Source organism: Bufo gargarizans, chromosome 1 (genome assembly GCF_014858855.1).
Source record: "Bufo gargarizans isolate SCDJY-AF-19 chromosome 1, ASM1485885v1, whole genome shotgun sequence".
Lineage (NCBI taxonomy): Eukaryota > Metazoa > Chordata > Amphibia > Anura > Bufonidae > Bufo > Bufo gargarizans.
The window spans coordinates 404,454,821-404,467,000 of NC_058080.1; the positions used below are offsets into that span (position 1 = coordinate 404,454,821).

Sequence of the window (12,180 nt, forward strand, 5' to 3'; positions counted from 1 at the left end):
TGCAACCGCGAATGCAGCAATGCCACCGGAGACCAGGGAGCACAGAATTCCTTTTCCAACAGTGAAGCTTAATAAAAACTAGATCCATTAATCCAGTCACAAACATGCCTTGCCATGCACGCCAGATTGGAATTCCTAACGTCAGGAAATGCTATCCCTCCCTGTTCGATTCCCTTCACCAGGGAACGCATTAATATCCTAGGTCTCTTGCCATGCCACAAAAAGAGTTTGAACGCTTTGACAAGTTTGGAGACATCTTTATGCCCCCCAGGTCATCACCCATCACCCTCTGCCCCCCGCCCTTTAAAAATAGAATCTCACTTTTTGATTTATTTATCTTCAACCCAGAGAGAAGACCGAACTCCTCTAGCGCCTCCATAATCCTCCCAATATCCCTTTTAGGGTTCGACAAGAAAAGCAAAATATCATCAGCAAACAAGGCCGAACGTAGCTGCTTCTTACCCACCCCTAAACCCTCAAATAAATTTTCCGAGTCGAGCCATCTATACAATGGCTCTATAGCCAAGTCAAACAGGAGAGGAGACAAGGGGCAACCCTGCCTAGTTCCCCTTTGCAACAAGAAAGAATCAGATATATACCCCCCTGTGCAGACCCTCGCCTTTGGGCCCAAATATAACCCATCTAAGAGCGTGCGAAACAACCCTTTAATGCCCGCCGAATCCAAAGCAAGACCCAGCCATTTCCAATTAATGCTGTCGAAAGCCTTTTCTGTATCTAAAGTGAGAATGGCTGGGTCCTGTCCCCGGCATTCCGCCTTGCCGGCCACAGAGAGGGCTAATAACACTTTCCTCAAATTGGTGACAGCCGCCCTACCTTTAATAAAACCCACCTGTGCAGGGGAGATCAAAGAGGGAAGAACCACCGCCAACCTATTGGCAAGCAATTTTGATATGATCTTAAGGTCATGGTAAATTAGGGATATCGGCCTATAAGACGCCAAATCCTCCGGATCTTTCCCAGCTTTATGAAGTAACGTTATGTGAGCCGTATTCATACGCTCCGGCAACAGAGTCCCCTCCACTATGGAAGAATACAGGGACATCAAATAAGGCACCACCTGAGCATCTAAAGCTTTGTAAATGTCTGCCGTATACCCATCCGGGCCTGGGGCTTTACCAGAAGGAAAGGATTTTACAATCGCCTGAACCTCCGCTGCCGTCAATGGGGCGTTCAAAGTATCCAACTGTTCCACTGTCAGAGCTGGCAAGGAGATACGCTCCAAGAAAGCCCTCCCCTCCTCCACCCTATCCCCAGCATTTTGGTAAAATGTCTCCATATAGCGTTCGAACAACTTATTGATCTGTTGTGGTCTGTGCTCCCTGGTCCCATCTCCTCTCCTCACCACCTGAATGTGATTCAGAGGACGCCTACCTTTAGCCAAAGAAGCTAGCAGCTTCCCAGACTTGTTGCCAAATCTGTGCAACCGGGCCTCTAGTTGAGATCTCTTTGAAATCTCTATTTTCTCTGCCCATTCATCGAAGTCTCTCTTAGCCGAGATCCAGCGTTCTTTAGCAATCTGGGTCAAGAGAAAGTTACTATAGGCTTCCCTTAAACATGTACTAGCCTTTTCATACTGATTCCTGGCTATTTTCTTAATAGAGGACACATACGCCATCAACCTACCCCTCAGCACAGCTTTGGCCGTTTCCCAGAATAATATCGGATCATTAACATGCTGCCTATTGTCATCAACAAATTCCATCCACCACCCTTTCAAGAGTTTTACAAACTCGGCATCCCTCACTAAATAATTAGGAAACCTCCATATATACTCACCACCCCCATTATACGCTTCCCTGATATCCATTAGGAGAGGTGAATGATCCGATATTACCATATCCCCTATAACAATATCAGTCACTCTAGGCACAATCGCTGCTGATACAAACAAGTAATCGATTCTGGACCAACTCTTGTGCACATGGGAATAGTGAGTAAACTCCCGACCTTGAGGATTGGAGACCCTCCACATATCCCTGAGAGACAACGACTCGGCAAAGTCCCCCAGAGAATGATGACGACAAATATCACTAGCAGTCCTCCTATCCTCAAACTGATTCATTACAGCATTAAAGTCCCCCCCTAACACTTTTGTACCATGCGTATCCTGCAACATTCTTGCACATAATGAATCAAAGAAGGCTTTCTGACCCGTATTGGGTGCATAAATATTGTAAAGGCTAAGGTCCCCAAACGGGCCAGAAATATGCAAATGTATCACCCTGCCTACGTCATCCGCTGTTGCAGAGTGAACAGTATGTGACAAGTGACGACCTATTAAGACTAAGACGCCTGCTTTTCTGTCTACCGCCGCAGAGCCATATACCTCCCCCACCCACAACTTCTTCATCCTATGGAAGTCCGCCGTCGACAGGTGGGTCTCCTGAAACAAAGCAATATCCGCCTTTAATCTGCGCAGGTGCCTCAGAACTTTCATGCGCTTATTGGGAGATTTCAACCCCTTTACGTTCCACGAGATTATTCTCATAAATGGAATAGTTACGTAAGACCCACCTGCCGACAGAGAACCCCTCCCCACCTCTCTATCACGGTTTGAATATTATCCGTTGAAGCACTGCCTCCCAGCCCGACAGCACTCCATGCATCATCATACATTGATTGCTCACATATTGCCCCAGAACAGAGAAAAATAAGCCACATAGGAACCATGGCTAAGTAATGCAAGTAAAACTAAACAAAGTAGAACCGCATACAATAGACACCACAATCAGTTTAAGAACTCCCTTTTTTCTAGCATTAGACGCTCACCACCACCGCCTGTTAGCCGATACCATCCAGAGTCCCCCAGCATTTTGAAAGTCCCTGTGAGTACTCCTGTCACGACAGAAAGAGAAACATCTCCCTCCCCCCCTCCCCAAAGCCATGGAGATAAGTCCCAATATCCAAAACATAACCTGACGCTGGTATCACAGTCCTCCCGTCTGCCGTGCGAACTTTGCTCCCGAAGATCTTGGAATCTTATTCATCCTCTGTGGAAGAGACGAGGAGACTTGATGCACCCGGTGCCATCCATTACCTCCCTGCCGCAGGGAAGTGTTTTGATGGTCCTTCACAATATCGACAGCTCCCGGTCTACGATCCACTTGATTTCGCATGAACTCCTCCGCCTCCACTGGATCTGTAAATTGTTTAGAGCCACCATCCGACAACTGTATCCGCAAGGTAGCGGGATACGCTAACTGAAATCTGGTACCGTTCTTATAAAGGCTAGAACAAACAGGCCCAAAAGCCCTCCGTTTCCGCGCCACTTCTGCAGAATAATCGGCAAAAAGCAGGACTTTAGACCCTTTCAGTATTAGAGGCTCCCTTCTCGCTCGGTAAGCCCGCAGAATGTCCTCCTTATCAGAATAGTCCAGATACTTGCAAATCGCCTGCCTTGGCCTCTGGTCAGCTTTGGTGTTAGCAGATAAAACTTGATCTCTCCAGGGTCCCACTCTGTGGGCCCTCTCCACCTTCCTTCTGCCGCCCTGGAGCCCCAAGGCCTGCGGCAGTTAAACTTCAAAGACTCTGCGAAGTTCTGCCACCGGCACCGATTCAGGCACCCCGACCAAGCGCAGATTGCTGCGTCTGGACCTATTTTCAAGCTCCTCAACGCGGTCGTTCAATTTCTCTGCCAGCTGATATAGTTCCCGCATCCTCTGTGCGGTGTCCGTCGCCTCCTCCTCCATGCAAGCCACCCGTTGTTCCACCTTGGACACCCTGTGGTCCTGTAAGTCCACCTCCTCCTTTAGTTTATTTAGCGCAGCTTGCAGGGTGGTAGATAAAGAGGCTATAATATCGGGGGCCAGTTGTTTCGCCACTTCAATGGCCAAAGTCTTAACATCAATCGTCTTACCGGAGGTTTCAAACAGATTCAGCTGCGTGTTAACAATCTGGGCGTCTTGTTCTTCAGAAGACGCAGGCTTCGGCGAGGGGGGAGGAAACGGCGCCATCTTGGGACAGGTCCCATCCGCGCTGTCAGTGCCGGCTGCCGCCTGGGGAATAGATTTCTGTCCACTTCTTAGCAGGTAACGATCCAGACACCCTCCAGGGCTCCACTTCACTAGCAGCGGCCCTCTAACGACTCCCAACGAAGCAATGTTAGCAGATATACTCGGCGGTGGAACGGAGCAGCAGTCTCCAGCGTCTTTACATGCTAGCGCCGGAACCGGAAACTTCCTGCGTATACACCTTTTTAGATACAGCACCCTGGAATTAATGGTGGTTAAAAATAAATAATAAAAAAGGTGTTTTGGATTGGGACTGAGTTGCTTTTCATGTAGAAACACACCAGTTTTTTCAACCTGAAGAAAAACTTAGTCCGAGTACAAAAAATATTGTTCTACCTAACAATAAGTCTAAAGCTATCCATAGATAGCATCACTGAGGGCCGCATAGAAGATCATTTGTCTGTACCCTCTACTCCAGGGTTTCTCAACTCTGGTCCTCAGGACCCACCAACCAGTCATGTTTTCAGGATTTCCGGAGGACCAGAGTTGAGAAACTCTACTATGTCTCCTGATCAGTCTGGGAGGTTACTCAGATGAAACATGTAGAAACTTAGGCCTGTTTCACATCTGCATTTGGCCAGATCTGTCACTGCCAGAATTCCATTTGGTCCCATTTATTACAATGGGGTCTGGTGGACATCCAGACGCAATCCGGCAAACATGCCGAGAGCGCCCAACAGCAACAGATCCCGACATCTCCGGCAGGCTACTCTCTGCTGGAACAGCCTGTGAAACTAGCCTTAGACACACCATCTTTTTAGATTCTGCCACAGCTGTGTCATGGTTTTGTTGCTGTACGCCGTGACACGTTAGCCGTGCATGCTGTTGCCAGCATGTGTGTGCACTGCCCCTTATATCTTAGTTCCTTCCCTGTCTAGTGCTGGAGGGGTTAACTTCCTGGCTGGGTGTGGCCATTTGGTGTTTACGGTATATTGCCTGTGGCTGACAGGCTGGAGTCAGTTCTCCTCCAGCCTAGGTGTGTGCTGGAGCTCTTGTCCATCTTATTCCATCTGCCCAGTTCTTAAGGGGCCACCTTGTGGAACATCAAGGTCTTAGCAATGTCTCTCCTATGTCATCCCTGTGTCTTATTCCCTTCACTACCCTACTTTATGTGTGGTGTAGTTTGTATGGGTAGGTGTTATGTCTGGTCGTTGTTACATGTCTGGTGGTGTTTAGTGTCCAGCATGTTTGCTAGACATTCCCCTATCTATAATTGTTTCCTCCAGAAGGGGGTGTCAGGGTTCCCCCTCAGGGTAACTACAAGTCTGTATGCAGCTCTGCCTGGGGCCGCCATGCATCCTGTTTGCATGGGGGTCCAGGCAGTAACTGGTGTGCTGGATACCTGGATGTGGTTGTTTGTACTGTGTCCTGTATGATGTGTGGGCACCAGTACTCATGCTCGGGTTCCAGTCGGTGTTGCTGCGGCAGGTAAGTGTGTTGTATGGTGTGCTTACCTGCCGATCCAGTTACTGTATACGGTCTCCACTTTTTCCTTGCAGCTAGGCCGGTGGAGACTCCTGTTCATCCGTGTCGTCTCTGCCCTTTCTTTATTTGAGGGATTATCAGGGCGACCTAGGGTCATAGGTTTCCTGGGTATGAGCCATCCTACCATCCAGGTCCGCTCATACGGTGAGGAGTTAGGGCGAGGATTAGGGATTCAATAGGAGGTGACCTGCTACTTTATCCCAGCCTCTAGCCTAGTTGCTTGTCGGTCTGCTCCACATTGTACTGTAGGGGGGTTTCCCCCACTCCCCACCGTGACAGATTCCTAGTGTGGATCTACTGTTTCCACCAGTACAGGCATCCCCAAGGATTGCATACTAGGGGTAGGTTCCCGATGGGGGCTTGTTTCCCTTATCAGCTTGGACAGGGCATAATAGGGAATGTTTCCTTTCCTTCCCTGCATGATATTGGTTTGATTACCACCCATGGGGACACATAAAGATCTACAGAATCCAGTAAAGGTGGATTTAGACGAGAAGATAACTGTTACGATTTGAACACAAGTGATGGAAGAGAATCATGGCATGTAAATGTTTCGACTGAGCGATCTGACCAAAAATGCTTGTTCAACGCCTGTGAAATTGTTGATGCGAACAAGTACAATATTCGTTAGAGAACCCTGTGTAGGCAGGTGTATCAACGATTATACGATAGAACCCCCCCCCCCCCCCCCCCCCAAATTTTCCAAAATTTAAATGCTAGTTGCCTTCCATGACAGTCTGTGAGATCCAGCCCCCTGGATCTCACAGGCAGGAAGGCTGTAAGTGTATTACACTGTGTAATACACTTACAGCCAATGCATTACAATACAGAAGTATTGTAATGTATTGTAAAGGGGATCAGACCACCAAAAGTTGAAGTTCCAGAGTGGGACAAAAAAAAGTTAAAAAAAAAGTTAAAAATAAAAGTTGAACAATTATTTTTTTGTTTCAAATGAAAAAAAACATCCTTTTCCCAAAAGAAAGTTAAAAAAAAATGTAAAAATAGTAGACATACAGACGTGGACAAAATTGTTGGTACCCTTTGGTCAATGAAAGAAAAAGTCACAATGGTCACAGAAATAACTTTAATCTGACAAAAGTAATAATAAATTAAAATTCTATAAATGTTAACCAATGAAAGTCAGACATTGTTTTTCAACCATGCTTCAACAGAATTATGTAAAAAAATAAACTCATGAAACAGGCATGGACAAAAATGATGGTACCCCTAACTTAATATTTTGTTGCGCAACCTTTTGAGGCAATCACTGCAATCAAACGCTTCCTGTAACTGTCAATGAGACATCTGCACCTCTCAGCAGGTATTTTGGCCCACTCCTCATGAGCAAACTGCTCCAGTTGTGTCCGGTTTGAAGGGTGCCTTTTCCAGACTGCATGTTTCAGCTCCTTCCAAAGATGCTCAATAGGATTGAGGTCAGGGCTCATAGAAGGCCACTTTAGAATAGTCCAATTTTTTCCTCTTAGCCATTCTTGGGTGTTTTTAGCGGTGTGTTTTGGGTCATTGTCCTGTTGCAAGACCCATGACCTGCGACTGAGACCAAGCTTTCTGACACTGGCTAGTACATTTCTCTCTAGAATTCCTTGATAGTCTTGAGATTTCATTGTACCCTGCACAGATTCAAGACACCCTGTGCCAGACGCAGCAAAGCAGCCCCAGAACATAACAGAGCCTCCTCCATGTTTCACAGTAGGGACAGTGTTCTTTTCTTGATATGCTTCATTTTTTCGTCTGTGAACATACAGCTGATGTGCCTTGGCAAAAACTTCGATTTTTGTCTCATCTGTCCACAGGACATTCTCCCAGAAGCTTTGTGGCTTGTCAACATGTAGTTTGGCATATTCCAGTCTTGCTTTTTTATGATTCGTTTTCAACAATGGTGTCCTCCTTGGTCGTCTCCCATGTAGTCCACTTTGGCTCAAACAACGACGGATGGTGCGATCTGACACTGATGTTCCTTGAGCATGAAGTTCACCTTGAATCTCTTTAGAAGTCTTTCTAGGCTCTTTTGTTACCATTCGGATTATCCGTCTCTTAGATTTGTCATCAATTTTCCTCCTGCGGCCACGTCCAGGGAGGTTGGCTACAGTCCCATGGATCTTAAACTTATGAATAATATGTGCAACTGTACTCACAGGAACATCTAGTTGCTTGGAGATGGTCTTATAGCCTTTACCTTTAACATGCTTGTCTATAATTTTCTTTCTGATCTCTTGAGACAGCTCTTTCCTTTGCTTCCTCTGGTCCATGTCGAGTGTGGTACACACCATATCACCAAACAACACAGTGATTACCTGGAGCCATATATATAGGCCCAATGGCTGATTACAAGGTTGTAGACACCTGTGATGCTAATTAGTGGACACACCTTGAATTAACATGTCCCTTTGGTCACATTATGTTCTGTGTTTTCTAGGGGTACCATCATTTTTGTCCATGCCTGTTTCATGAGTTTATTTTTTTACATAATTCTGTTGAAGCATGGTTGAAAAACAATGTCTGACTTTCATTGGTTAACATTTATAGAATTTTAATTTATTATTACTTTTGTCAGATTAAAGTTATTTCTGTGACCATTGTGACTTTTTCTTTCATTGACCAAAGGGTACCAACAATTTTGTCCACGTCTGTATAAGGTATTGCCACGTCCGTATCAACTGACTCTATAATAATATCACATGACCTAACCCCTCAGGTGAACACCGTCAAAAAAATAAAATAAAAACTTCTTTAAAAAACTTTTTTTGTCACCTTACATCATTAAAAGTGCAACACCAGGCGATCAAAAAGGCGTATGCCCCCCCCCCAAAAAAATCTTATGTACCCTAAAATAGTACCAACAAAACTGCCACCTTATCCCGTAGTTTCCAAAATGGGGTCACTTTTTTGTAGTTTCTACTCTAGGGGTGCATCAGGGGGTATTCAAATGTGACATGACAACTTAAAATGATCCCAGTGAAATCTGCCCTCCAAAAAACCATAAGGCGCTCCTTTCCTTCTGCGCCCTGCCGTATGCCCGTACAGCAGTTCATGACCACATATGGAGTATTTCTGTAAACTACAGAATCAGGGTAATAAATATTGAGTTTTGTTTGGCTGTTAACCCTTGCTTTGTTAGTGGGAAAAAAAATTTAAACAGAAAATCTGCCAAAAAAGTGAAATTCTGAAATTTCATCTACATTTTCATTTAATTCTTGTGGAACACCTAAAGGGTTAACAAAACGTTTGTAAAATCAGTTTTGAATACCTTGAGTAGTGTAGTTTCTAAAATGGGGCCATTTATGGGTGGTAAGCCCCACAAAGTGACTTCAGACCTGAACTGGTCCTTAAAAAGTAGGTTTTGAAATTTTTCTGAAAGATTTCAAGATTTGCTTCTAAACTTCTAAGCCTTCTAACGTCCCCCAAAAAGAAAATTTCATTTACAAAATGATCCAAACATGAAGTAGACTTATAGAAAGTAATTATTTACATTTATTTATTTGTTGTTATATTATAGTAACTATTTTAGGAGACAACACTATCTGTTTTAAAAGCAGAGAAATAAAAATTTAGAAAATTGCGATTTTTTTTTATTTTTGGGTAAATTTGGTATTTTGTTATAAATAAAAATGTTATATTTTGACTCAAATTTACCACTGTCATGAAGTACAATATGTGATCAGAAAACAATCTCAGAATGGCTTGGATAAGTAAGCGTTTTAAAGTTATCACTATATAAAGTGACTGTCACGGCCACGGTTATGGCCGTGACTCCTTGGGAGCCGCATACAGTTGCCCGCGGTTTGGGTTGTTGTTTCAACCGCAGCTTGAGGCATGATGTTGTTTGCCTCAAGTGCGGTTGCCGCGGACAACAGTGATGTGTGCGGTTCCCTTGGAGTTGTGTGAAGCATGTACCGCCGTCTGCGGAAGGGGTACATGCGCGCTCTTCGGAGGGAGAGCGTTCTGGGGGTTTCGCCTCTGACGGCGCGGTGAGTGGCGTTCCTCGCCATCCCTTCACCGTTGCCTCGTTTGGCGTCCCCCTGATTATATTGCACCGTGGTGTTTGTTTGGTGTGCGGGTGCACACCTTCGAAAGAGGGTGCAGCATGCAGTGCCATCCTCTTGTGGCCTGCATGCGCGTTCTCCGGAGGGAGAGCGTCTTCGGGGATCACTGTTAACGGCGTGGTTGGTGGCTTTTTCCCCGCCACCTTACCTTCCGCGTCCGTATTGATGATCCCTCGTCCCTCTCCATGTTCCCATCTCTGGTCGTTTGCTGGCAGCATTCCGTTAGTGGTCCGGCTGCGTGCCGGTTAGGAGTGTCTGCTGGCAGCGACTGGAGTGGGGACGTGAGTGGAGAGTCCCCTCGTCCATCTCTCAGTGGTTCTCTCCCCTGTGTCGCTGGTGCGGGCTGCAGGCCTCGTCGGACTGGCTAGTTGTGCTGGGAGAGGATGCAGCTGACAGCGACTTTCTGGGAACCATGTCTGAAGAGTGGACGTCCCCTTCTTCCATCCCCTTGTGTGAGTTCCTCACTTGTTTTTTTTTTGGTGGGGGGCTTTGAGGGGTGGGAGTGTCACGGCCACGGTTATGGCCGTGACTCCTTGGGAGCCGCATACAGTTGCCCGCGGTTTGGGTTGTTGTTTCAACCGCAGCTTGAGGCATGATGATGTTGCCGCGGACAACAGTGATGTGTGCGGTTCCCTTGGAGTTGTGTGCGTGTGTATGCACTTTTGTATGTCTGGTGTGCACTGTGTTTTATGTTTGGTGCGCACGGACATCTTCCTTTCACTGTGGCTGCCCGTGGCAACGTTTGGTATGATGTACATGTGGTGGCAGTGTCCCGGCCTTCGGGCTGTCTCCCAGGACGGCTGCCACCCATGTCGTTGCCTGCGGCAACAGCCACAGTGTGATCTTAGTTAGGGATCCGAGGTTCCTGAGCATGGGTCCTCCTACCTTAAAGGTCGGCCCATGCAGCTAGGAGTTAGGGTCAGGTTAGGGACGCGTTAGGAGGTGACCTGCTCCCTAATCCTGTTTTCCTAGCCGAGCAGCCTACATCATCGGGCATCGCACGGCTGAGGATTTTCCCCGTGACAGTGACACGTCAGATTTGCAAAAAGTGGCCTGGTCCTTAAGGTGAAAAATGGCAGGGTCCTAAAGGTTAAGACAGTCCCTTTATTTCCTTCTCCCCCCACCCTTATATATTGCTGACATGTTTTATCTGAGGCTGGTTGATGGATGGCTAATGAATTGGGTCATCACTGCCCTGAGTGACTCCACAATTCCACATATCTGTGATTTGGGTCAGACTGATAAGGTGTTTTACATGAGCGAGTATTCCGAGCAGGTGCAATGCGTGATGCAAAGGCATTGCGCCCGCACGGAATCCGAGCCCATTAATTTCAACGGGTCTGTGTACATTAGCGTTGGTTTTCACACATCACTTGTGCGTTGCGTGAAAATCGCAGCATGTTCTATATTCTGCGATTTTCACACAACACTGGCCCCATAGAAGTGAATGGGGATGCGTGAAAATGAGTGAGTGCAGATGCGATACGTTTTTCACTGATGGTTGCTAAGAGATGTTGTTTGTAAACATTCCTTTTTTTATCACGCGCCTGGAAAACGCATTAAATCTCATTGCACCCGCGCGATAAAAACTAAAAAAAAAAATGAACGAGATTGCAAACAAAACTGAATGAACTTGCTTGCGAAATCACGCATTTTTCACTAAACGCATCCACAACGCATCCAGACCTAATCCGCTCATGGGGACTTCATATCATCATTAAAAGTAGATTATAATCTACTTTTGCTCAGCGGGATCACCTCTTTGATCCAGTGCATTTCATTAATCCAGGTGATTTGGAGACAGGTTTGTCTGATAACCCTCTTTGTTGGCCATTTATTTTGATCTGGGCGTGGCAATGGAAAAATATGCAATGTCCCCATTGTTTTTGCGTTTTAAATATACGATGTTCACCGTGCGATATAAATATTATGTCACTTTTATTGTATGGGACAGTACTATTACAGTGATACCAAATATTTATAATTTGGTGCAAATTTTTTTTTTCTTATCAACGCATTATAGGAGCCATAATTTATTCATTTTTCTGTCAATGTAGCCGTATGTGGGTTTGTTTTTTGCAGGACAAGATGTAGTTTTCACTCTAGTGCTATACTCTACACTGACGAGACACCTGCATACTAGTGAGAGCTTCCATAAGGGTCCATTCACACGTTTATTTTTGTATTCCGCATCCGTTCCGAAAAAAAAAACTGAACGTTATTCGGATCCATTCATTTCAATGGATTCCGCAAATATTCAGACTGCACTTATGGTGCTCTCCGATTCCGTGATTCCATTCCGTGGGTTCCGTTTATTCGGATCCAGGAAAAAAATATACCCTAAATGGCACACAGCCATTTTTCCTGTTCGTGTGAATGTAGCCTAAGTAGTTGTCCTGCATACACTGGCCAATTATCGCTTTGATTAATTATGTTAGCAGCAAGGTTTGTACTGATCCTTGGTAATACATTTACAAACCGCTGATCACCATTTTACCATTAAGTGGCCATAAGTGCTACTGTGGATTTGAGACGTTTTTACTGTCTGTCTACGCTATTCCCCGGCTTTCTCTTTCTTGTTCGTAGCCAAGGATTATTGTATA

At 45.7% G+C, this 12,180-nt stretch overlaps 1 protein-coding gene across 2 annotated transcripts in view; it reads right to left on the reverse strand.

Moving 5' to 3' along the window:
• TMOD1 (tropomodulin 1) overlaps nt 1-12,180 on the reverse strand; it is a 149,011-nt gene that overhangs the window by 55,451 nt on the left and 81,380 nt on the right. The gene's annotated exons all lie outside the window — the stretch shown is intronic.